This window comes from Lithobates pipiens, unplaced genomic scaffold (assembly GCF_037356315.1).
Source record: "Lithobates pipiens isolate NorthernLeopardFrog02 unplaced genomic scaffold, aLitPip1_a1.2 Scaffold_13, whole genome shotgun sequence".
In the NCBI taxonomy this organism is placed as follows: Eukaryota; Metazoa; Chordata; class Amphibia; order Anura; family Ranidae; genus Lithobates; species Lithobates pipiens.
The window spans coordinates 454,793,578-454,821,083 of NW_027507718.1; the positions used below are offsets into that span (position 1 = coordinate 454,793,578).

At 42.6% G+C, this 27,506-nt stretch overlaps 1 long non-coding RNA gene across 1 annotated transcript in view; it reads left to right on the top strand.

The window, feature by feature from the left end:
• The window catches only part of LOC143976180 (uncharacterized), a 52,879-nt gene extending 36,913 nt beyond the window's left edge, over positions 1 to 15,966 (top strand). The window contains exons 2-3 of the long non-coding RNA XR_013272551.1: positions 14,026 to 14,111; positions 15,830 to 15,966. This is a non-coding gene — a long non-coding RNA (uncharacterized LOC143976180). The remainder of the gene's footprint in view (positions 1 to 14,025; positions 14,112 to 15,829) is intronic.
• Positions 15,967 to 27,506: the final 11,540 nt, after the last annotated feature.

Below are 27,506 nucleotides of genomic sequence, written 5' to 3' on the forward strand. Positions count from 1 at the left end.
CAGCAAATGGGACATCCTAATGGCTCTGGCTACTCTAATCCAAACTGTAGAACTGAGCTGCAGCCGTGGGAGTGATAATGCAGCAAAAGCCAAACAACAAAGTTCCAAAACAAAAGTACATTCAAGAGACAGCACCAAAGTAGAGATATAATGGGGTACTCCTGGCTGACTTGCTCTGCGCTTAAAGTGTATGTAAACCTAAATTCATGAAATTCAACCTAACCACATACTGTATATATGTAGTGTTTTCTTATCTCTTTCCAAAGCACTAAGTCTCGTGAGTTTCTGCTACTCCGTTCCTTTGTTGTCAGCATGAAAACTTCTCCATCAACCAAGATAAAATTTATGTTGTGGGAGGTTGCTATGAATAGATTAGTAGAGAGCTTGTCTTGTCACAGCTCCTCACATTCCTTCCTTCCTCTGCTTATGTGGAGTGGGGGTAGGTGCCTTTCCTCCAATCAGCTGTCACACAGTGTATGCCAAGAATCCACACCCAGTGCTGAATAGGAAGAGAAAATCTCTAACACAACAGCAAATATGCATGCAGGGCTTTTTTTCTCAGAGAATAGGTGCAGGAACTCAACCATGCCTCTATCACACTACCACCTAACAGTGGGAGGATCTTAATGGGGCATTGTTAAAAACAAGTAGTGCGTTCTGCACAGGTTGCAGAGTTCAGGAATGCACTGCATACAAAATGAAGAGCTCAGATGTGCACTGAATACAGAGTGTGCTACATACAGAGTGTAGGGTTCAGAGGTGCACTGCGTACAGAGTGCAGGGTTCAGCATTGGATATTAGGGATCAGTGGGGAGAGACGAAACATTAGGGATCAGTGTGGAGAGAGGGGAAATTAGAGATCAGTGTGGAGAGAGAGGGCATTAGAGATCAGTGTGGAGAGAGAGAGGGGGCATTAGAGATCAGTGTGGAGAGAGGAGGCATTAGGGTTCAGTTTGGAGAGAGGGGACATTAGAGATCAGTGTGGAGAAAGGGGGCATTAGGGATCAGTTTGGCAAGAGGGGGCATTAGAGATCAGCGTGGAAAGAGGGGGCATTAGAGATCAGTGTGGAGAGAAGGGACATTAGAGATCAGTGTGGAGAGAAGGGGCATTAGAGATCAGCATGGAAAGAGGGGGCATTAGAGATCAGCGTGGAAAGAGGGGGCATTAGAGATCAGCGTGGAAAGAGGGGGCATTAGAGATCACTGTAGAGAGAGGGGGCATTAGAGATCAGTGTGTAGAGAGAGGGCATTAGAGATCAGTGTGGAGAGAGGGGGCATTTGGCATCAGTGTGGAGAGAGGGGGCATTTGGCATCAGTGTGGCGAGAGAGGGCATTTGGGATCAGTGTGGAGAGAGGGGATATTTGGGATCAGTGTGGAGAGAGAGGGCATTTGGGATCAGTGTGGAGAGGGGGGACATTGGTGCTAAGAGGGGGAGTGATGTTCTGTTTATGCATGCAGTGTACACTGTGTGAGTGCAGTGTGCCCTGTGCAACTGTTCTGTGCATGTTGAGTGTCATATACCACAGTGCACTTGGTTTACCTGGAGTACTCGGTCAGAAGATTGTGGACATGCCCATTACAGAGGAACACAGCTATGAGCAGCATGTTGTATGAACTGGTGGCGGCACAGTATCCTGGGACCGACAGCTAATAGAATAGAAAGCCGGGGGTGTGTATTTTTTGTGGGCAGGGAGGTGATGTTCACATTGCAGAGGACTTGTGGCAGTAGATTACAGGGTAGGGCTGGCTGAAATAGGGGATGTTTCCTCAAAGGAGACAGGAGTAGGTGTTCTCGCTCAGAATGGCAATCGCACTGAAGGATAACCAGAGCAGGGAGGATTTTGTGCCACAAGGAGAGGAGTGCTGTCACTTGTAAACAGAGAAGCTGGGTTTTTCTGTTTATTAGTGACAGCAGTGAGCAGAGGAGCGAGGGTTCAGCACTGGAGGTAGCAGAATGCAGTTCCACCGAGTTCTGGATGAAAAAAAAACCTGTATACATGTAAAACTTATGTAGGGAGATTTGTTTAATCTCTGTGTATCATCTGAGGCTGTTCACTTCACTGGGTATGTGAGGGTTTACATCCACGTTAAAACATTCCCCCCGGGTGATCTATGAACATTGCAGGGATTATAACAAACTTTGTTGCAGATTCCTACCTTTTGGTTTTCTGAAGAAATTGCTCTGTTTCTCTGTGCCAATGTGGGAAAATAATTCTAATATGAGTGGTTTCATAATTATCAATCAGCCGTGCACCTGAAGAGCACTAATGAGGAAAGCTGTTGGGCCATACATCCCTAGATGTGTTCCTATTGGGATTATCTCACCAAAAATGAAAATTTTGTTGCAGGGGATAACAATGCAGTGGATATAATAACTATCCCACGGGTCTTACCCTAATGATGTTCCATTGTATTATCGCTATGGCCCTTTGGCTGGGGGCCATGATGATAATTATAATTGATACGATTGCGATAATCGTTATATTGTCCAACATCCGTCGGCTCCTTCTCCTAGGAATCTATATCCGGGTTGTAGACAATCTGGATGGGATAGCCCACGTTATTTGCCTCCTAGGAGGGGTCAATACCACAATGAGGACCCTCCTTCCTATGCTGCTACCTCTACATCATCTTTTTTTTTCCTTGGCTCCCTTGATAAAAAAGGTGGGGACCCAAGAGAGGGACCAGAGGGCGGCAGAGGAACCGACCGAAAAAGACAGAGTGTAATAGATGTTGGTATATTTAATTTGAGCAATAGTACCCTCACTGATAATGAGAACTTTGTTCTTTCACATGGTCTTAAGTTTGCACCAGCTAAACCTTTGAGCAAGTTTGGAACATTTATTGATTTTCAAAAATTCATTAGGAAAGTCAACATTAAAAGACATTTTTCATCCCAGCCCAGTTTACCCTCCAGTGATAGTAATGAGGCAATTAGACATTCAGGGTTGGCCAATGACATTCAGGGTTGGCCAATACTTCACTTTTCAACCCGCCTGGGTTTGTTCCCCCTTCAGTATCAGTATTCAAAGAATTGGTTCTGAAAGATATTGATAAATTGAAAGTGAAAAAGGGTTGTAACGTTTTTTTGATTCCGCAATGACTTTGATTCCCTTAAAAAGAAAAACGATATTATTATTCGTCCAGCTGATAAGGGGGGAGGAATAGTGGTGCTTGACAAAACTGCCTACATCACCAAAATGAATAATATTCTTTCTGATACTGTTACATATGTCCCACTTAATCATGATCCTATTTTTAAATATACTAATGAACTTAAGAAAATGATTAATCAAGGTTTTGATAATAAACTCCTTAATAAAAAAGAGAAATGATATTTATTACCTATGGCCCTAAGAAACCTATTACCAAAAGTACATACAGTCCCTGTGAATCCACCCGGGAGACCTATTATTAGCGGGTTAGATTCCATTACATCGCAAATTTGGAAATATGTGGATGGTTATTTGCAACCTCTTGTCGCCTAGACTCCTTCCTAAATCAAGGATTCTTCTCAAGTGATTCAATCACTTGATGGTTTTAAAGTGATGGAAGTTTTGATTATGGTCACAGCAGATGTGGCCTCCCTTTACACCAGCATATCTCACTCTGATGGTTTGAGTGCTGTTGATATGTTTTTACAAAGAGATGTCAGCTTGATACATTCCCAAAGAAGTTTTAGTCTAGATATTTTGAAATTTGCCATGACACACAACTATTTTCGGTTCGGTGGGACACACTATCTCCAGAACCGTGGTGTTGCCATGGGTGCTAAATTCGCACCCAGTATGGCAAACCTATTCATGGCCAAGTGGGAGGAGGATGTCATCTATACCAATAGAAGACCAGAGTTGGTTTTCTGGGGCAGATATATAGACGACATCCTCCTCCTCTGGAATGGCGGCATGATGTCATTGTCTCTCTTCATGCAACAGCTTAATGATAATACCCTTAATATATCATTGCAATTTGAGATCAGTACTAATAAGGTGCACTTTCTGGATCTTAACATTGAAATTAGGGATGGTAAATTTGTTTCATCCGCTTATTTGAAAAAAGTAATGACAGAAATGGTTACATTGGACAGGTAGCTGTCATCACCCCCATCATCATTATTTGAAAAACGTTAAACAGAACACAGTCTCTCAGTAGAGAATATAGGATATGGGTAGTAAAGATCAGGTACTCTTGGAACTTCTGACACTTGAAATGTCTCTCTCTAGGTGATCCAGGGAATAGCCATTCGCAACTGGATATTACAGCTATCGGATAAATCCCCTCTTAGTGAATTTAGCAACCGACAGTTGATTCCAACAAAGCGAAGTCTCTGCCACAGACTTGGTTGTAGAACTTTCAAATGAGCAAAACTCTCTGCCACAGACTTGGTTGTAAGTGAAAGATGAAACTAGGAACTCTTATACGGTACAAGTATCCCGCAGCCAGTCCGGCTATACCGTAAGAGTGTGGCTTCACTTGGTGTCCTTTTCAGCTTAGCTTCCAGGCTCCTACCGAGCAGCCAGCCTCGTGCATGGCCCTCTTCTGAGGAGTCCTCCCCTGGTTGAGTTCTCAGTTGCTGGGCCTCTCCAAACCTGAGACAGCACCGGACTGCCTTGGAGCCCTCCTTCCAGTTACTGTGCCTCGGGCTAGCCAGCCCCGATACTCAGAAATGGATGGATCCGCACCCCAGGCCATGAAGGCCTCTGGGGGCTGGTCAGGAAGACCAGGACCAGGGAGTTAGAACATACTTCTGGACCAGAACCCAAACCCAGAACCATGTGACCTCAGCACCTTAAGTACCCCCTTCCGGAATACACAGCGAGACAACGCACCCACTGATTGGCTCCGAGAGAGAGATTGGTACCCAATGCGTCCAACCAGACTGCGTTCCAATGCCTGCCAAAGGTGACACCTACACCTATGACCAGGCAGAACACAATACAGTCCAGCCAAACTGATGCTGAGACCATAATTTACCATAATTAACCCTAAAACCCAACTATGGAAAAGCTAAAGTTACAAAAACATAGCGTGTGCGCCTCAGGAGCCCGGCACTACACAAGCATGCTGATGATCGTGGATTTTATATATCACTCTTGATGCTCATTTGTGACTTCATAACTGTAAGTGTACTGCAATAAAATTGTCCTTTTTACCCTACGGCCTTCACTATTTTTTGTTGCTTTGCTCTTGCTTCACATGTCATGTGAAAATGCTGGATTGCTGATGCTTGAAGTTCCTCTGTTCCTGCTTCTGGCCTGAAATGCTGTCTTGAAATGCTGGCTATCTTGATTGATTCTTGGGTGGATTCATTGTATCTGTGGGAGAGTGACACCTGTATTTCCATGGAATACTGGTATGATTCTCACCTTTATTTGACATCTGGTAAGCAGATTTGACACACCTGGGTGCTGTGTGCTCCTTTCTTTACACATTGGAAGCGGTGGCAGGTTCTTTTTACTATTATATAGTTTACATCTTCAATGAATTAACTTTTATTTGAATAAGCGCTGCATTTTTTGGTCTATATTTTACTGAGTTTGGTGATCAATGAACTGTACTTGCTGCTATTTCATCCCTTATTATGTTATACTGTTTTTAGTGCTGATACCCACCCACTTCAAGTTTTTATTACTCATTGTTGCAGGGGGTGCCTAAAATCTGACTTGCACCTTAGGGCAGACTTCTGGGAAAATTGTTGAGCCAATCACACAAGCAAGAAATTATGTTTCTGGGATGTGTTCTGCACACATTCTGTGTACAAAACAACTCCAGGTAGCCATATTGCATTGTATTTTCTGAAAATTACAGAGCTGCAGATTGAAAAGGAAAGGTAATTTTTAACAATATTCAATTACAATATGACTTGTGTCGCAATTGTATACAATTATTTTTAATTTATTTGCTATTTCCCCCCCCCCCCCCATGAAAGTGGAGTTACCCTTTAACCAGTTCCCGACCTGTGCACGCCGATGTACGTCGGCAGAATGGCATGGGCAGGCATATTGCCGTACAGGTACGTCCATTTTTACATGCCGCCGCCAGCGCCTGCTAGCGCACTGGTCGGGACCCTCGTGAGTCCGGTCGTGGGTCCCGCAGACTCGATCACCGCAGGGATACCCATGATCGTCTCACGGGGAGGCTGAACGGGGGGATGCCGTTGTAAACAGCATCTCCCCATTCTGCCTAGCAACAAGTGACGCTGTTCTCTGCTCCATGTGATTGGAGCAGAGATCAGTGTTCACTAACACAAAGCCCAGCCCCCCACAGTTAGTAACACGCCCCTAGGAACACTTAACCCCTACACTGCCACCCCCTGGTTAACCCCTTCACTGCCAGTGTCATTTACACAGGAATCAATGCATTTGTATAGCATTGATTGCTGTATAAATGACAATGGTCCCAAAAATGTGTCAAAAATGTTCGATGTGTCCGCCACATTGTCGCAGTCACAATAAAAATCGATGATCACCGCCTTTACTAGTAAAAAAAAATTATTAATAAAAATGCCATAAAACTATCCCCTATTTTGTAAACGCTATAACTTTTGCGCAAACCAATCAATAATTGCTTATTGTGATTTTTTTTTTTAACCAAAAATATGTAGAAGAATACGCATCGCCCTAAACTGAGGGAAAAAAATGTTTTTTTATATATTTTTGGGGGATATTTATTATAACAAAAAGTTAAAAATTATGAATTTTTTTCAAAATTGTTGCTCTATTTTTTTTTTATAGCGCAAAAAATAAAAACCGCATGGGTGATCAAATACCACCAAAAGAAAGCTTTATTTGTGGGAAAAAAAGGAAAAAAAATTTGTTTGGGAGCCACATCGCACGACCGCGCAATTGTCATTTAAAGCGATGCAGTGCCGAATCGCAAAAAGTGGTCTGGTCTTAAAGAGGAAGTAAAGGCACTTTAAATTTTTTTTTTAAATGCAACCTGCAAGGCAAAGGCATAATGAGCTAGTATGCATAGCATACTAGCTCATTATGAATAACTTACCTGAGAACGAAGCCCCCGAAGCGGTCCTCCTTCATCTTCACCGCTGCCATGTATCCCGGAGTGACTTCCGGGTCTCGCTGCTCCGGCGCTGTGATTCGCCGGAGCCACGATGATGTAACTCCCGCGCATGCACACAGGAGCCGATACGAGTGGCATATCACCGTAATCTGTGGCCTGCTCAGTGCGCCTGTGCACCACTGTCTACGGCGCATGCGCCGTAGACAGCGGTGGCATTTTTTTTTTTAAATATCTCCTAAACCGTGTAGGTTTAGGAGATATTTCTTGGACCTACAGGTAAGCTTAATCTAGGCTTACCTGTAGGTCAAAGTGGTTTGTAAGGGTTTACAACCACTTTAAGCCAGCAAAATGGTCCGGTCTGAAAGTGGTTAAGCTTCTCCCCGGTCCCAGACATGTGAGGTATTGCACTTTACTGTCCTCTTTTTTTTTTTTTTTTTTCTTTGGGTGTATGGCTGGCTTGTATTCATTCAGTACCTCTTTGGAAGGCTTCCCAAGATTCAGAGTGGCTGCTGTCCTGGCCTTTCTGCTGATCAGGCTGCACTGGCTTTGCTTGGGGTCTGCAGATAAAGTGATTGTAAAGCTACTTTGATTATTTTTTTTAAATAACAAACATGTCATACTTACCTCCACTGTTCAGATCATTTTGCACAGAGTGGCCCCAATCCTCGATTCCTGTTGTCCCTTGGCAGCTCTCACGGCTTCTCCCCGCATCGTATAACCCCCTAGGAGAGGTGCTCTCCCAGGGAGTTACCTTACGGGCATGCTCCTGAGTCTAGCATTAGCTGTAGGACTTGGCCCCACCTCCCGCATCATTGGATTTGATTGACAGCAGTGGAAGCCAATTGCTCCACTGCTATCAATCTATCCAATCAAGAGCCTAGAACTCCGGGCAGAGGAACATCGCATCTCCTGCAGTGGGAAATTACAGGACTCAGGTGAGTAAAACGGGGGGGGAGGCTAGGGGGCCGATCACTATAGGATGCATTAAGGTGAAAAAACACAAGGGTTTACAACCCCTTTAAGGCCTCATACACACGGTACAAAAATCAGAAGGGAAAAGTCTTAAGACAAGCTGTCTGCGGATTTTCGGATCGTTAGTACGATGCTTTCGACAGCCAATTTGGCATTTTTATCAGACAAAAGCTGGATGTGCAGGCTATAAAATTTTTGCTGGATATGAACTCAACATTGATTTTCGGATGGTCAGTACAGAACTCGTCACACAAAAGTCGAAAGTACAAACACACATGCTCGGATTTAAGGAATGGAAAACTACCATTCATAATCTAGAATTAACATTTGTGGCATGGCAGCTGATGAAATGTCGAAATGCAGCACACATTCTCATCTTTTTTAATGGGATAATAAGGAAGCTGCTTTGCTGGTGACATTGATGTAGTTATGGCAAACATATTTTAAAAGGCATTTGTTTTGTACAAACTGAAAATCGCGAATCAACGCTCACCAAAATTCGACTAACTTCTACTTACACAAAATTAGCATAAGGGGCCCAAAGGGTGGCACTTAAGAAATTAGCATACTCTTTATACCCTCATAGTACGTCACTACGTTCGTGTTTGTCAAACGACAATTTGTGGATAGTTAGTATGCTAGACAAAATCCTGCACATGCTCTTTTGACAAAAATCAGACACTCAGTCACCCAACAATCAACCGTGTGTACGAGGCCTAAGACTAACTGTGATTGAGACTGAGTGATGTCCTGAGGCTTCCTCTCCTTCTCTTTCTCTTTCTATCTCTGTTCTTGCTCCAGGGGGCAAAGCCCCCAGCACAAGGGCCACCTCCAGACAGCAGGACCTTTGACTCCCAGACTGTCATGCTTATGAGTATTTCTGAGTAGTTCCAAAAGACAGGGGGAGATAATAGAGCCACAGCCTTTAAAACACTGCACAGTCTCCTACCACAAATAACCCATGCTCCTCCAACCATGTCCAACCAAACAGTAAGTCAATGCCATAGCTGTTTATTACTATACATTAGAAGCTTAAAGTGTAACTAAAGGCAAAACTTTTTTTTAGTTTTGGATAGAGTGGAGAGATTTATATTGCTGTGTGGATTCAACCGCTCTATTTTTTCCTGGTCTCAAGTTGGCTCTATGGACTACATGACCCAAAATCATTTGCTCTTCTGTAGGTTCTCATTCTGCATTCAGGATTTGGCACTGTAAGGTCTAAGCTGAGCGCTGGAGGGAACAGCCTTACTGAGGCTAATGTTGTAGAGTGTTGAAGACTTAAGCACACTGCTGTTATCAAGGGAAACTGGCTACATGTTGCAGTCTCCCTCCTTTGTTATTACCTAACAATGTTGCACTACTCACTCTGCTTGCCCGTGCCTCCAGGAAGACCTGCTCCTGTGTGTTCTAGCAGGGATCTTCCATCACCCTCCTCAACACTGTATCTTTATCTTCCACCCTGCTGGCATGACTCAAAAATAATTAAAAGGTCCCAGACAATTCACTCCTGGGGATTGGCCATGGACCTCCACATATGTTGAGCAGCACCCCTTAGTCTCCACCCACTATCTTCCAGGACATTCTCCCACATGCTGGAAACAGGGGGAGACATCAGAAAACTCATCAGCTTAAAGCGGGAGTCCGCCGGGAGTTCCGCCGTTTTTTTTTAAATACTGCAGCTGCTGACTTTTAAAATAAGGACACTTACCCGCCCAGCGCGCCCGTGATGTCGGCACCCGAAGCCGATCTCTCGATCGTCTCTCGGGTGCTGCAGCCGCCATCTTGGGTATGGGAATCAGGAAGTGGAGCCTTTCTGCTTCATTTCCCGGTTTCCTACTGCGCAAGCGTGAGTCGCGCTGCGCAATAAGGATGGACCCGCTGCTTTTGGGATCTGTGTGTTTCCCAGCAGGCAGCGGGGGACTTTCGGAAAGGCAGAATCTATGCCCCTTTCCGCAGAGAGCTATCCTGGAAGTGGGTGCAGATACCTGTACTGTACAGGTACCTGCACCCCCCTCCCCCCTGAAAGGTGCCAATTGTGGCGCCGGAGGGGGGGAGGATTCCAATGAGCAGAAGGTCCACTTTAGGGTGGACCTCAGCTTTAAATGTGAGTCAGAGTATGGTTTGCTTACACTCACTTCTAGCACACACAAGAGGGTGCTACATATACCTAATTAATAAGGGTCCATGCTGACCTCATCAGTTTGATACCAATTAGAGATGCTGCTGAGTTTATGCACAGTAAATTGACAGGTACATTTGACCTGCAGTTGAATATTTTCTGAACTGCTTTGAGTGAGTTTTGCATTCCCATAGACTTGTGTGGGAATGTAAAACCTGTTTGAAGCCGACAAAGCTCAAGTTTTGAGGAAGGTTTCCTTCCCTCTCTCAATCCTCTTTGGGTTCCTTTGTTTTGCTTTTCTCTATTTTTAAGCTAATTTTAAATGTACTGCTTTATTGGTACTGTTGAGTTTAACCACTTCAGCCCTGGAAGGATTTGCCCCTTCCTGACCAGGCCATTTTTTGCAATACGGCACTGTCATCGCTTTAACTGACAATTGCGTGGACGTGCAATGTTGTACCCAAACAAAATGAATGTCCTTTTTTCCCCAAATAGAGCACTCTTTTGGTGACATTTGATCACCCCTGTGGTTTTTATTTTTTGCGCTATAAACAAAAAAGTGCAACAATTTTGAAAAAAACACACAATATTTTGTACTTTTTGCAATAATAAATATTAAAAAAAAGTAAAAAATAAATTTCTTAATCAGTTTAGGCCGATATATATTCTTCTACGTATTTTTGGTAAATAAAAATCGCAATAAGCGTATTTTGAATGGTTTGTGCAAAAGTTATAGCGTCTACAATATAGGGGATAGATTTATGACATACATTGGACACTTTTGACACTTTTTTGGGACCAGTGACATTTATACAGCGATCAAAGCTAAAACAAAACACTAATTACTGTATAAATGTCAATGGCAGGGAAAGGGTTAACACTAGGGGGAGATCAAAGGGTTAACTGTGCTCCCTATGCGTGTTTCTATCTGTGAGGGGAATGTGGCTGACTAGAGGAGGAGAGTGTCAGAAACCATGAATCAGACTGAGACAGAAGTATGGTTAAATCACACTTGTTTAATAATAATAATAATAAAAAGGTAAACATAGTAAACGTAGCTAAAACATAGCCAGAGTTCAGGAATGGATAGTCAGACAATTCAAAACATCAGGGAGCCAGAGAGAGCTTAGTAGAACATCAAGCAGGATCTGGAGCCATAGGGAATGTCAGCCAAGCAAGTCTTTAACAGGAACACAGGAGAGCATCTATAGAGATGTGGCAAAGGCAAAGATCATCTGGGCTGGACGGCTTAAGTAGGCAGGACTGACGAGCAGGATATCATCAAAAGGTGAAAGTCACTGTGGAGATAAAGGAGCTGGCATTTAGCCAACAGCTGAGCAACCAGCTTTGAGAAAGAAGGGCTGAGCCCAGCCCTGACAGAGAGAGATCATTGTTAGTAATTAGTAAGAACACACGATCTGTCTCCTCCCTTCTGACAGAACCTAGATTTGTGTGTTTACACAGATCCCGGTTCTCGCTCTGTCACGATTGATCGCGGGTGCCCAGCGGTCATCGCACCTGCCAGACACACGCATCGGCCCTGGGGACACGCACCCGCTACAGCATCTTAAAGAGCCGATGTACAGCTACATCGTGCAGCTGTGCCAACCTGCCGAAGTATAACTGTGGTGGCTGGTTGGGAAGTGGTTAAAGTAGAACTATAGGCAAAACTTTTTTTTTTCATTTTGGATAGAGTAAGTGCCCTTTCACACTGAGGCAGTTTTCATGCATTTTAGAGTGTGAAAACCCGAGTGTTTGTGGGACGTTCGAAAAAGCCGAAAAGTGTCGCTTAACCAGAGGTAAAGCGCCGCTAAAACGAGCAACGCTTTACCGCTAACGCACGGGCGGCCCCAGTGTGAAAGGGGCCTAAGGGAGGTTAAAAACCTCGGGCAGATTTTTTTTTTCCATCTATTTTCCATTGCGGTGGTTTCCCTTCACTTCCTATCCCATAGCCAAACAGGAGGTGAGAGGAAATCCCTGCAAATTAAAGTGATTGTAAAGTCCTGTTTTTTTTTTTTCTATTAAAATAACAAACATATTATACGTACCTGCTCTGTGCAGTGGTTTTGCACAGGGCAACCCAGATCCTTCTCTTCTCGGGTCCCTCTTCAGCTCTCCTGGCCCCTCCTTCCTGTTGAGTGCCTCTCTCTCCTGATTGGCTAAGTGACTTTAATTGACAACAGCCAATGGTGCTGCTGCTGTGTCTCTGGGCTGTGCAAATCAGGAGGGAGAGTCCCAGATGGTAAAGGCATTTGTGTACATCGCTGGATAGAGATGGGGCTTGGGTAAGTATTAGGGGGGCTGGGGGGCTTCTGCACACAGAAGGATTTTTATCTTAATGCATAGAATGTGTTAGCCATTTCAATGAAGGGCACTTATACCCCCTTCCTGCACAGACCAATTTTCAGCTTTCAGTGCTTCTTGCACTTTGAATACCAATTACTCATGCAACACTGTATCCAATCAAAATGTCTGTGTGAAAGTTATAGAGTCTACAAGCTATGGTGCCAATCATTGAAAAATGATCACACCGGATCACACCATGCTTTCTCACACACAGCATGTGCATACTGCCAATTACACCCCAAAATACATTCTGCTACTCCTCCCGAGTATGGTGATACCACATGTGAGGAACTTTAACACAGTCTGGCCACATAGAGAGGCCCAACATGCAGGGAGCACCAACAGGTGTTCTAAGAGCGTAAATTACACATAAAATTTCCTAACGACCTATCACACTTTTGAAGGCCCTGGAGCACCAAGACAATGGAATTACCCACAAAATTACCACATTTTGGAAAGCAAGCACCCCAACATATATTCTATGAGGCATTGTGAGTCTTTTGAACGGTTAATTTTTTTACACAAGTTTATGGAAAATGTGGAAAGAAAATGAAAACATATATATATATATATATATATATATATATATATTTTTTTTTTTTTTTACACAAAATTGTCAATTCATAAGATATTTCTAACATATAGCAAGTACATAGAAAAAAAAGACACCACAAAATACATTCTGCTACTTGCCCTGAGTGTGGGGATACTACATGCTTGAGACTTTTACACAGCCTGGCCACATACAGAAGCCCAATTTCATTCCTACCTATCACATTTTTGAAGGTCCTGGAGCACCAGGACACTGGAATTACCCACAAAATGACCCCATTTTGGAAAGAAAACACCCCAACATATATTCTATTAGGCATGGGCTGCCGGTAGGTACTCAGGTACTCTGATGGGCTGCAGATAGGTACTTGGGTACTCTGATGGTCTGCAGATAGGTATTTGAGTACTCTGGGCTGGAGACAGGTACTCGGGCACTTTGATGGGCTGCAGATAAGTATTCAGGTACTCTAATGGGTTGTAGATAGGTACTTGGGTAATCTGGGCTAGAGATAGGTGCTCTGATGGGATGGTAGCAGGTACTCGGGTACTCTGGTGGGCTGCAGATAGGTACTATGGTACTCTGGGCTGGAGACAGGTACTTGGGTACTCTGATGGGCTGATGACAGGTATGCGAGAGTGGCGAGAATGAGCAGATGTCATATGGCCCCCACCCGGAGGGAGAGAGTGTTCCTGCATTATTTTACTATGGCCCGGTAAGGAAGTGATTAAAATAAAAACCTTATAACTTTACAACCACTTTAAGGGAATTCATTGGGGACCTCCAAGTCACCAGAACTAGTAATCCCCTCTATTACTTTTCTGAGGAAAACCCAAAATTTGAGATTTTCTTTTTACTTTCACTTTCAATGATAATGGTAAACAGGACAAATAGAGAGGGTGAGGCTCTTTAACAGGGGGCACAGAAAGCAATACAAACTGACAAGCTTTGTAATCCCTCTGCACTAACTAAAAGTTATACTTAGTTATACTTTAAATATGTTGTATGTCATTGCAGGACACAAGCTGGTGGGAGGAACCATAGTTTGTAGCGGGGGATCATCAGCAACATGATGGCATTTCAACACACAGGCCAGCAGAAAGGTAAGTACATAGGGAGTTATTTGCTAAAGGCAAATCCACTCTGCACTACAAGTGCTTTGGAAGTGCATTGCAAATGCACTTAGAAGTGCAGTCGCTGTACTGTAGATCTGAGGGGGACATGCAAGGAAAAAAAAACCCTGCAATTTGGCTTGCACATGATTGGATGAGAAAATCAGCAGAGATTCCCTTACTTTCAGAACTTCCCTCCCCCAGCTTTACAGCGACTGCACTTCCAAGTGCACTTGCAGTGCACTCGTGGTGCACAGTGGATTTGCCGTAGTAAATCAACCCTATAGTCTCATCTTTTAAAGGCTACACTTAAATGACTTTTGATTCTAACAATCAAATATAGAAAATGTAGTAATGCAAAAAAACACATATATGCTCATCATAAGTGCAAACAGTCTATGTGCCTTCAAAATAATTTTGTCTAAATTAAAGGGAGCTACTGCAGGTGGCAACTAAGCATGTCTGTTAAATAGAAATGCTAAGCTATAGAACTACAATACCTAATACAATTGACCTATAATAATAATAATAAAATGCATGCTGTACAAACAAAACACAAAACATTTTAAATACTGTAATTAATGCTTTTATATTTACACTAACAGTTCAGGTTATCAGGAGATTTGTTAATGTAAATAAAAAAATATCACATACAGTATTTAACTGACGTGACAATACTGTGAATAATGCACTTCTTATTCCTGGGCGGCTACACTCACTTACTCCATTGTATCTATGGAGAGAGTCACCCAGGCTCCTGTCCTGTTTTTGACTACAAAACAGATTTTTCTCTCCTCATCTCCATTACATGTTTTTTAGTGGTTGGGGTATGTAGTTTACAGAAGGCAGCATGGAAGAAAGAGATTATTAGTGCTTTCAGTTCATCTCGCATGAAGTTACAAGGACAGTGCATTATTAGCAAGATCAGTGGGTATTTCCTGTACATCCTGAAAATGTTTTTAGCCTGGAAAATGAAAATGAATGCAGTCCCCACATTCAAGGGCTAGTGAGCAGCAATATATTCAATTTTTCTTTCTGTTTAGATATCCTGTAAAAAAAAGAAAAGAAAATAAAAACACACAGTTAATATATACTTGAATAATTGTTATATTAAAATTGAATTGCTTGAGAATATTTTACTGAATTCATAAATGTTTTTATATTTCCTATTTTTCTCTTGACTAAAGTAAAAGTACCAGATGCATGTGTGAATTTACATTGAGACTGTTGAACCAAGGTAAAACTATTAAAAATAATTATTGCATTTGGAACCACATCAACTCCCCAATCCAAAGGTATTTATTTTTACCTCAGGCAGCATGGAAAAAGGACAACTTTTAGTAGCAGAGTGTAGACAAATAAAACATCCTCATCAAATCTTACACAGTCCAAAAAGAATTGATACATTAAAAAAAAATTATACATTTTATTATTATCCCGGATATATTTACACCCTTTAACTTTACTAGATTCTTCTTATATACCCCTCACCTATATTATTAAGAGGTCTAAACCCCGTTTATGTTGTCTGACAAACTAACAAACTAGCGGACTCTAACATTACTGGACTCCTTAAATATACCTGCTTACCTTTTTCATTCAACCACCGGTCACAGCAAGATCCCTATTGGGGTGTCCGCTGGCTTGAAAGTAAGGTCCAGTTTATGCAATATGATGCAATAATACTATGTTTCTTTTTATGTTTCTAGGTAGCGTATTAGAGATGGTTTCTTTCCATTTGAATGAGATGGGATTGTATTTGATCTAGCTGATGAAGGCCATTGGCCTCTCTCTTTGATTTGTTCCTCCTTTATCTCGATTATATGACACTGTTTTTGTATTTAATTCAAAGGTACATTGTCTTACAGCTACTCTTGACTTGTATATGGCTACATGTACTTTATACCTATTTGTATTAATGCAAAATTTCAATAAAAATGTATTTAAAAAAAAAAAAAAAATTATACACTTAAGATAGTTCTTAATGACATTGAATGTATGTTTGGGGCCCTTGTTCTGCTGCAGAATAAATGTTGGGCCAGTCACACCCCTTCCTGATGGTATGACATGATGGATAAATATCTGCCTGTATTTCTCAGTACTGAGACACCAATGGTCCTGACCAAATCTCCTACTTGTAGAAACTTGCAAGGAACCTCCACCATGCTTTACTGTTGCCTGCAGACACTCATTATTGTACCGCTCTCCAGCCCTTCGGTTAACAACCTGCCTCCTGCTACAACAAAATATTTCAAGTTTTGAATCATCGGTCCAGAGTACCTACTGCCGTTTTTCTGCATCCCATTTCCTATGTTTTCGTGTATAGTTGCGTCACTTAGCCTTGTTTCCATGTCAGAGGTATGGCTTTTTGGCAACAGTTCTTCCATGTCAGTGGAAGATAAAGCTGATCATCATAGAGGATAAAAGCGATAAAAGCGCACCACATTATGGCCATCATTAAATTAGTGGCCATAATGTGGTATTTTCCTGATTTACTCTATTCTTAGGCTTCATTTACAGTTTTGGCATACAAAACTGCACATCTGCACGAAGGGCCTCCTTCAGCCCCCTGGAATGCACAGGTGCGTGTTCCATGCAAGGGCGTGCAAGCAGCTTGTTGAAATCAATGACAGGCAGCCAGCTGCATGGATCTGAAAAGACTTCTGCGTGTATCCTAGGGTGTACATTCATGTGGGTCCAATGCATGGAACAAAATGCAGTCTGTCTGCAATGTGACCCTAAGGGAGAGTCTCAGACCACTGCCTGAGCAGATATGAGGATATGGAAGGGAGCCACCTATGAAAGGTTTTCCCTGGGCCCTGGTTACCATTCAAGTTAACTTAAAAAAAAAAAAAAAAGTTTGGATAGGATCTTTTTATATTCCAAAACATAATGCTGTAAATCTAAAAAGTTGTTGTAGTGCTGAATATGATTAAGCAAAATAGTAAATCCACCTTTATTTTCTGTTGGAATTTCACAAAATTGGTTACATCTATGCTTTCCCCACCCAAATGAGAATTAGATCATAGATATACAGTATCTAAAGATAATGTTAAGACCATATCTGGTATAAGGATTGAAAAATTTAGTAGCCCATTGCACCAGAGGACAAATTTTGGACCCGTTGCAGTGCCCTCCTTTAATTTGTAGTAAGTGTTGTTGTTCAATGGTGAAGACACTTTCCAGATCTTTGTATAGAATGGGATCTTTTTCTTTATCCTCCTTTATGTCAATAGGCAACCAAACTTTATGAAGGGTTAAATAATTGTTCAATATAATGATAAATACTATTTCAGGCAGGGGGGAGCATGCACCGTTCACGGAAAATGGCAGCCTGGTCACCACGATCCGTGCTGCCAGACCTGTGTAACTCGGCTGATACCACACTGCTTCACCCCCGGCATGGCTAATTGAGCTCCCGCCAGGAGCCATCAGCAGGCACCCAGGGCATGTACCGGACATCTAAGCAGAAGCAGAATTACCACTCCCAGCAGAAGGCTACCTCCACCACAACATGGGGCAAGATGGCGCCTGAACCTCCTAAGCCTGATGACTCCACGAGGCTCTCAGCGGCAGGCCCGCTTTCTCCAGCTGACAGTTTACAGCAGTTCCCCATGGGCTTGGTAAGCCCTCTAACCACTGCCTCTGAAGATATGTTCTCTATATTCTGCTCTATAGTGCGGAATGAGATCACAGGGATAACCCATGCATCCGTGGAATCCTGGAGGCAATAAATGATTTACAAGGCACTGCTATTGCTTTTTTCCAGGAACTGGAAATCCTAACCCTCTGAGGGCCCACCAAGGGATGTCATCATAAAATTCCAACACTATTGTACTAAAAAGTGACTTTTGGTCTTTTACATGAGAGCGCTTTGATCTTTCCTTTCAGGGCAACTCCCTTCAGCTATTTACAGATCTTTCTCCAGTCACAATTTCCAAATGAAGAATTTTGAAGCCCTACCTACAGATTATGCAGACACAAGGAATTAAGTACAGGTGGGGGTCCCCCTTTAAACTTTCCATGACATATCAAGGCCGCAGGTTCCTGGCCTCCTCATTGCCCGACCTATGACACCACTTCCAGGAGTTTCAATTTGTCCTCCCACCTTCGCAAATGGAACCCTGTTCTTCATCTCGCTTCAGGTCCTCTCAACCTACCCGCAAGCCGTCCCAGGCTTCCCTCCAAGGCTCTCAGGCCCTTCGCTCCCTTTAGGCCCAATGCTTCCAGGATGTTCCCACTGGCTGAAAATCCCAATCGATCAGGATTACCTCACGCATTTAAGCAAGAGCCTGGGCTTGCCCTTGGGTTTTCCACTTTTTGCTGCCTGCTGTTGGTTGCAGCTGCTAAAATTTTAATTTTTTTTACATTTACCGTATATAAAAATTCAGTGCCATACAGATGGTATCCTATATTGGTTTATATACAGTAGCTCATCATATTAAAGTATTTGTATTGTTCTTCACCCACATGCAGGTTGCACTGGTGTGTGGGGGTTCTACCGCCCTAGGCTGCCCAATTAGAGAGATGGCAGGCCAGGGTGGGGTTTACCCTCATTTGTCATGCTAACTGCACAATGTTTAATTGTTCTGTTTATCTTACTTTAAGTCCTTTCTGTGGCTGAGGGTCTGGGTAGTTCCTCTCGTTATTGATGTGTTTTGCCTGTAAGTATATATATTTTTTTTTTGCTCAAATTGCTTATTTACTAAACTTTGGGCCCGCTATTTAGTACATTGCCTACCCTCCTTCATTACTCATTATGATTTATGGATTCTACCTTTTGACCTTCACGCTACACATAGCGCCATCTGAGAATTTTGGCATCCAAACCATTTATAGAATCTTCAAGTGCTTATGTTTTCTACAGTTAACTATATAGTGCAATATAGCTGAGCTGGTCTGCTTTCTTTTGGTGGTATTTGCTTAACTTATCTCTGCGGTTTTTCTTTTTTGTGCTATAAACAAAAAAAGTGTGACAGTTTTGAAAAATATATATATATTTTTTACTTTTTGCTATAATAAATATCCCCCAAAAAATTAAAAAAAATGAATTTATTCATCAATTTAGGCCAATATTGTTTAAACTGCAATTAAACTTATAGATTAAATATCAATAAGTGAAACTAGTAGCGCTAGTGTAGTGAATCACAAAAAAAAAATCAAAACAGTCCTAAGTCTTCTTAAATCTTATCTTCATAAATTGTTGAATCTTCCATCACACCGCGTGCTTGCGACACCTCTCCCTCTAAAGAGCACACTCACGACTTGCAATGCCTCCCACACTCGTGTTTTCAGCTTCTACACTATTAAACCCACAACTGGGGTAAATGCCAACCATCCACTTGATCCACGTATTAACTCAACAAGGTGACTCCATATGTAAATAAGTGCTCCACATACCGTGATAACGTTACAACCAGTTTATTAAATCATACCAACACTCCAATGATTGCACTCACATTTCACATAGTAGAAAAAAGTCTTAAGTGTAACACACAGCAAACAAACGCCAATGGTTCAGTGGTTTACTGCGGCCTTGGCAGACCAGAAGTGTGCGCTCAAGCATAATCTCTCACCCACTCCTAGGTTGCTGCTTTCGGCGGCAGTGTAGCTTCTCAGTTGAGCAGCGTCTCGCGTCAGTGCAATTGATTGTCCTGTAGCCATGCCCCTAACATGTTTCGTCGTAAAGACTTCCTCATGGGTTTGGCTACACAACCCATTAATAAGTTCTTTTATAGTAATAACCATAATTGGCGCACGCCTGTCAGGAACGCCCTGCGCATGCACGCACCAGTGCACGTATATTGAGTGGAGATTAACCCGCGCACGTCTATAGCTACAAAGCTGCCGCAACACCCCAATCGCACATGAATATTGCTAATAGATCCTTCTGCATGCCCCTAAGTTGACAATAGCCAGCGTATGCGCAATACAGCATATGCGCATGAATGTGCGCCACAGCATCATCTACGGACCTGATCAAACCACCATATGCGCACAAATGTGCGCCAAACCATCACCGGCGCGTGCGCATAAACTACATAGAAGTGTTCACGCGCACACTCCATGTCCCCATGGCCACATTACTCACAGCGGAAACAGTGTTGGGCACAACAATTTACTGTGTGATCATGATTTCAGCTCAAATAAAAAGTAATAAAGCCATAATATCTATACTTTAAAGAGGTGGTGTGTGCAATAGCACTATTATAAAAATCAATAAAACATTCTAAAATTAAAAGAATTAGGCACTTTGAAGGAGAAAAGATATATTAATCTATATCTTCTTTGGTACAAATTTAGCTTTACTTTATGGTAATTTCACTACATCAAAATGTTGTACAGCGCATATATAACAATAAAACTAACAGGATGAGTTACATTTCCATTAAAATAAAAACTAAAGATAGCAACAAATATAGTAATATGATAAATGTGTTCAGCTTCTATAGGTCCACAAAAATTAATATATTAATGTCACACATTCAATTAAATTTCTTTCTCTTATCTAGTGAACCCAGGACCACTGATAGGAGCCTTTCGCGTGAATTACTTTTCCCCTACCTATACCACTGTATGACCAATCTCATTAGAAAATGTGTTCCCCAGTGCTAAAGCACTAGAAGTGCCATAGCACTGAGTATCAAGTTCTAAACTACTAGCTTATTGAAGGAACTTATAAGAATTAGTATATTGCAGCATAACATGAAGATATCTGCATGGAATCGCAGATCATACTTTGTGACAAGCTATCAATAACACCTATAAAACCATATTAAAGAAGAGATGAAAAGACCTATTAGATATAAAAGGCTAGAACCATCACTCTCAATCAGTGCCCCATATCAAATTGGACGTGGACTAAATAACCCAGCCAGAATATATCTTATACTATCGGACCACCTCACTAAATAGCAAATCAAAAATTATTAATGAAACAATTTAAATCTAGTTCTATGTTTAACCCTCTAGGCGCCAAACTGTTCATCAGGAAAATCCAGCGAGTTTCCTATTGGGATAGGTCTCTAACCCTATTGGATCCTCTCCAAGAGGGGTGGATAACATCTATCCCGCAAAATTGTAGCAAAGAGGGATCCCTACTGTGTTTCTCTTTAAAGTGTAATGATACACTGTGGTACTGGAATCCTTTCTTTATATTGTTACTTTTTGTAGTCTTAGTCCTTCCCACGTAAAGTAATCCACATGGGTACCACATCAGATATACCACGTGTGATGAGTTACAAGTGATTAATTCTTTGATCTGAAAGGATTCGCCGTCCTTGCTGCAAACTTCCGTCCTCCCCCTATTACTTATTTGAACGGTCCTACAGCAGATACACTTTCTGCAGGCGAAAAACCCCTTGAAAACGATTTTCAAGGTCTGTTGACTTGGAGGGTCTAATATTTTCCTTACTATCCGATCCCTGAAATTTGGAGCTCTTCTGTAAATAAACTTTGCTTGATTTTTCAAAACTTCCCCAAATGTCTGTCCCTGCATAGTATATGCCAATGTTTCCTATATATGTATGTTCTACTTCTTTTTATTAGCAGTGGAAATCAGATATGAAATCCAATTGATGTTGATTATTTTTGTCCTGTGCTCAGACTTTTTCCTTAGGCACATTTCTCTTGGTGTTTCAGACACTTCATGGATAATTTTTATTCAGGGCCTCCTCCTCATAGCCCTTCTGCACAAACTTGTTCTTCAAGACTTGTGACTGCTGGAGATAATCTTCGACCTTGGTGCAGCTTCATCGAATTCTCAACATTTGACCCTTAGGTATATTTCTAATCCATGACGGGTGATGACCACTATTGATTGACAAATAGCTATTACGATCGATGGGCTTAAAAAAAAGCCTTAGTGAGTACCTTATCACCATCCTTTTCGATGGTTATATCTTGAAAATTTATGGTAGTCTCACTTATTGAGAATTCTAATTTAATGTTGTTGTTATTAACATTCACACCCTCCAAAAACTCAAAAACCGACTCATATGCCCCCTTCCAAATAAGCAGGAGGTCAACTATGAATCGTCTGTAGAATTTGAGTTGCGAAAGTTTTTTGCTGAAAATAAACCTGTCTTCCCATTCTGCCATAAACTGGTTGGCTAGGCTGGGAGCATATTTAGCTTCCATAGCATTGCCAACCTGTTGTGAGAAGAACTGACCACCCCACCAAAAGTAATTATGGGTCATGCAAAACTCGAGAGCATGTCCCAAAAACATTTTCTGTGAATGTGGTCATCTCTCCTACTAAGTGCCCAGTTTAGTGCCAACACCGCATCTTCATGTTGGATGATGGTATACAAGGAGCATACGTCAGCGGTTACCAAAAAGGTCTTCGCCTCAGTGTTCAGCTGGATTTCATCCAGTAGGAGTAAAAGATCGGATGTGTCCTTCAAATACGCCCTTGTTTCCTTCACACTGGGTTGGAGAAACGTATCCACAGACTCGCCAAGTCAAGCTGTTATCGAACCTATTCCATTCACAATAGATCTGCGCTGGGGGATCTCTGGGGGATCTCTGTATTCTTATGTACTTTAGGCAATGTATAAATAATAGGAATCCTGCACGCTCTAGGTACCAAATAAAGTTTTTCTTTAGAATTCAATGCATTAATACCATATCCCCATTCTATCAGGAGATCCAGCTGAGCTCAATATGTTTCCATAGGGTCCGACCTCAATTTTTTGTAGGTGGCTACATCTCCCAAAAGGTTATTTAGCTGGTTAATGTAAAAGGATTTCTCCAACACGACTACCCACCCCCCCCCCCCCCCCCCGTCTGCTGGTCGTATGATGATGTCCTTTCTCTCCTCCAGTGATCGGATGCCCTCCCTGATATATTTCGGGTTAACTCGTTTCTTTGGAGGTAATTTTTCAATACTAAGCTCTTATTTTTTGTGCTATAAACAAAAAAAGAGTGACAGTTTTGAAAAAAAAAATATTTTTTACTTTTTGGTATAATAAAAATCCCCCAAAAAATAAAAATAAAATTATTTATTCATCAGTTTAGGCCAATATGTTTTTTAGCGGGACTGCAACATTGCGACAGACAGATCGGACACTTTCTGCACTTTTTTGGGACCAATGCTATAAAAAGGCATTGTTTACTGTATAAATGTCCCTGTCAGAAAAGGGGTTAACACTAGGGGCGATCAAGGGGTTAAGTGTCTTCCCTAGGTGTGTTTCTAACTGTGAGGGGATGGGACTGGCTAGAGGAAGAGCCAGATCGCTGTTCCTACTTAGTAGGAACACACAATCTGTCTCTCCTCCTCTGTCAGACCAGGGATTTGTGTGTTTACACACACAAATCCCCGTTCTGGCTCTCGTGCCCGTGATTTGCCCCGACCATGCGCATCAGGTCCCCCGCAGTGCAGCAGGTGTGCGCCTGCTATGGCTCTTAAAGGAACCGCCGTACGGGTAAGGCAATTCATGCAGCGTTGCCACTCTGCCAACGTATATTGGCATGAGCCGGTCAGCAAGTGGTTAAATGTTCAAGGCATGAATTCCCCCTATAAGAGTGAATGTTTTTAAATATCTTTAAAAACAGCAGATTGATATAGTTAATGGTCCAACTAAACAAAGAGGAGTGCTCATGGCCTTTTGCAATTCAGATCCGTTTAGTTGCACTAAGCAGATAGCAGATCGCAGATCCAAATGGCAGATATCTTTTGCTTCAAGCCTCTATTCAGGATACTGATGTCACTATTATCACTTATTATGCTCCTAACTCTAACCCAGAACTGTTTCTAGCCCATATGTGCGCCTTGTTGACATCCCACCTAAGGGGTACTCTCCTCCTGGCTGGAAACTCTAATGTTGTACTGAATCCCACTCTAGATAAATATCCCTCAGAACGAAGTGCCGCATCCCCTGACTTAAATTTTTTTTCTTATTCCCTGGAATCTCATGATCTGGTAGACCTCTGGATGAAGTTTCACCCATTAGGTAGAGATTATACCAACTACTCTCATCCTCAGCACTCCCACTCTAGAATTGACCACATGTTTATTTTGCAAAAACATCTTCCCCTAGTGCAGGGATATGCAATTAGCGGACCTCCAGCTGTTGCAGAACTACAAATCCCATGAGGCATAGCAAGACTCTGACAGCCACAAGCATGACACCCAAAGGCAGAGGCATGATGGGACTTGTAGTTTTGCAACAGCTGCAGGTCCGCTAATTGCAGATCCCTGCCCTAGTGTGTTCTGCATCTATTCTTGCTGCTCCTTGTTCGGACCATGATCCTGTTCTAGTTGTTTGTCGCTCTCTATTATGTAAGCTTCAGTACTCATCTTGGGTCATGAATGATTCAGTTTTGTCTCTTAAAGACATTCAGGCAGATCTATTGAAAACTTCAGTTGAATACTTTTGCCTCAATTCTGCATCAGTTTAAGCTGTGCTTAAAGGGCATATAATTTAACTGGCCATGAAACACAAACGAGAACATCAGCAATTACAGTGTAGGTTAGAATCACGATTAGAGCTACTCTCTACTTCCTTCAAACAATCCCCCACTCCCGCTAATCGCACACTCCTGGAACAAGCTCATACTGAATTGGACCTATGTCTTATCAGTAACATGAAGCACACTCTGTGCTGGTCCTGCCAGAACTGGTACAGCAAATAAACTACATGCAATGCTGGCCAACAGGTTGCATACTTTTAACCCTAAATTCACTTCTATCACTTTGCATACTCGTCACAATGTTCTCACTGGCAACTTAATTCAGGCATTGGACGAATTCCGCCATCAACTCACCACACTATATTTGGTCCATAATCAACCTAGTAGTCAGGATATAGAAACATTCTTACAACGCCTCTTATTGCCCATATTTTCTACATCACATACGACCTTCATGGATCGTGATATTCAGGAATCAGAGGTTATACAATGTATTAAGGAATGGAAAGTTGGCAAAAAGCCTGGTCCAGATGGCTTCACAGCACGCTATTATAGAAAGTTGGCTGACATCTTAGCCCCCCATTTGACAGCTATGTACAATTCAGTCAAGATTGGCCAGAATTTTTTACCTGATCTTTTGACCGCCACTATAGTTATATTACCAAAAACCTGAGCATGATCATTCCTTATGGGCCAACTTTAGACCTATTTCACTAATAAATATAAAGATGAAAATCCTCACCAAAATCTTGGCTAACCACCTAAACTAATTTCTTCCTCACCTATTCAAAAAAGACCATGTAGGGTTTGTTCCTCAACGCCAAGCTGGGGATGCTATCAGACGAATTATACAGCTAAAACACATTGCCCGCAAATGTTCCTTGGACGCTATGCTTTTATCACTCGATGTGAATAAGGCTTTGATACTCTGTTATGGCCATATCATACATCTGTACTCCATCATTATGGCTTTGGTGCCTCATTCTTAAGTTGGTTGACGGCGTTGTATGATTTCTCTGCGGGTCTTATTTCTACCCACTTGCCTGTATTTCACCTCTCTCATTGCCCGGTATTTCCCCGTAGCTGTGAAAACCCTAAGCAGTTTTCCTGGTGGTCTGATAATGGATTTGTTGATATCCATTCTCTGTTCAACCCCACGAGAATCATGACCTTTGAGGCTCTAATGCCGCATACCAGAGAAACCTCAGGGCCCCGGAGCAGGAAATCAGGAAAGGCCCCCCCACCCCCTGAAAAGCATGATCTTGATACTATATTTCACCAGTGAAACCTGCGTCCCCAGTGCAGTATTGATCCCATCCCCCCACCACCACCACAACTGATCTCATCCCTATCCCCCACCACCTCTGTTGTAGAGGTGATGGGGGATAGGGGGATAGGGATGAGATCAGTGGTGGTGGTGGGGGGGGGTTGGATCAGTAAGAGGCAGAGCCGCAGAGGTGGTGGAGGTTGGGATCGATCGATTGCAATGCAAAATGGTTACTTACCGCCTTTCAATCAATCAATTCCCCCTCCTCAGAAATTATCCTTCACGGCGTGCCTCCTCCAGGAATGCCTTGCCTCAGGTCACCATAGGTACACACTGTGCAGTCGCAGAGGGGAGAGCTCCTCCCCCGCCTTCACTGAATTGGTCTGTGTTTTTTTTAGTGTCCGCTCCGCCTACCTTACAGTCTCTCTGCCTCTGGATAGGCGTGGCGGAGCACTTCTCTCGCGCGGTCTCTCCCCTCATAGCGGGTGAAAGCCTCCCCGCGGCATGAACCCGACAGACACACACAGTCAGGTGGGCACCTCACGCAGCGGGCAGGCAGGCAGCCGGTGGGCCCCCTGAAGTGGCGGAGAACTACAGGGCCCAGTCGCACTTGTGACTGTTGCGACCCTGATAATTCTGCCACTGCCGCATACACACGACTGGACTTTTTGACAGCAAAAGTCCGACAGAATGAGTCCGTCAGACAATTCGATTGTGTGTGAGCTCCAATGGACCTTTGCTTGCCAAAAATCCGGCGGACTTTAGAAATAAAACATGTTTTAAATTTTCCTGTCGGAACTCCACCGGACCGAGAAATCTGTTCGTGTGTATGCTAGTCCGATGGACAAAAACCGACGCTAGGGCAGCTATTGGCTACTGGCTATGAACTTCCTTATTCTAGCTTGGTCGTATGTCATCATGCTCGAATCCATCGGATTTGGTGTGATTGTGTGTGTCCAAGTCCGTTCATTTAGAAAGTCTGCCGGAACTGTCAGTCGGGAAGACTGTCGGACCTAGTCCGTCAAAGTCCGGTCGTGTATACAGGGCATTAGATCCTCTCACAATGTTCCTCTCTGTGAACATTATTGTTATCTACAACTTAGGCACTTCCTTCAGCAACTAAGCTGCTTGAAAGCCTTTGTAGAGACCGTTCTCATTCCTGGGGCCTCATATCTTCACTGTACTCATCAATCATCTACTCTAGGAGACCCCCAGTATGTTCCTATCATTTGCAATGGGAGAATAAATTTGAGAAAAAGTTTGATCCAGAGGACTGGCAGATCATGACGATAGCTCTCTCTAAAAGCTCTAATGCCGCGTACACACGATCGGAATTCCGGCCAGAAAAAGATCGATGAGTGCTTTTCATCGGAAATTCCGATCGTGTGTATGCAATTTCGACATGCCAAAAATCACGCATGCAGATTCAACTATGAGACAGAAGCTATTGGCTACTGGCTATTGAACTTCCTCTTTCTAGTCCCGTCGTATGCGTTGTACGTCACCGCGTTATAAACAATCGGAATTTGGTGTGGCCGTGTGTAGGCAAGACAGCTTGAGCCAAATTCTGTCAGAATTCCTTCAGGAAAACCATCAGAGCTTTTGTCCAACGAGAATTCCGATCGTGTGTACGTGGCATTGGAATGTCCTAATATTGAAAAACGCTTACAAAGTGTTATACAGATGGTACTATATGCCGGCTAGAC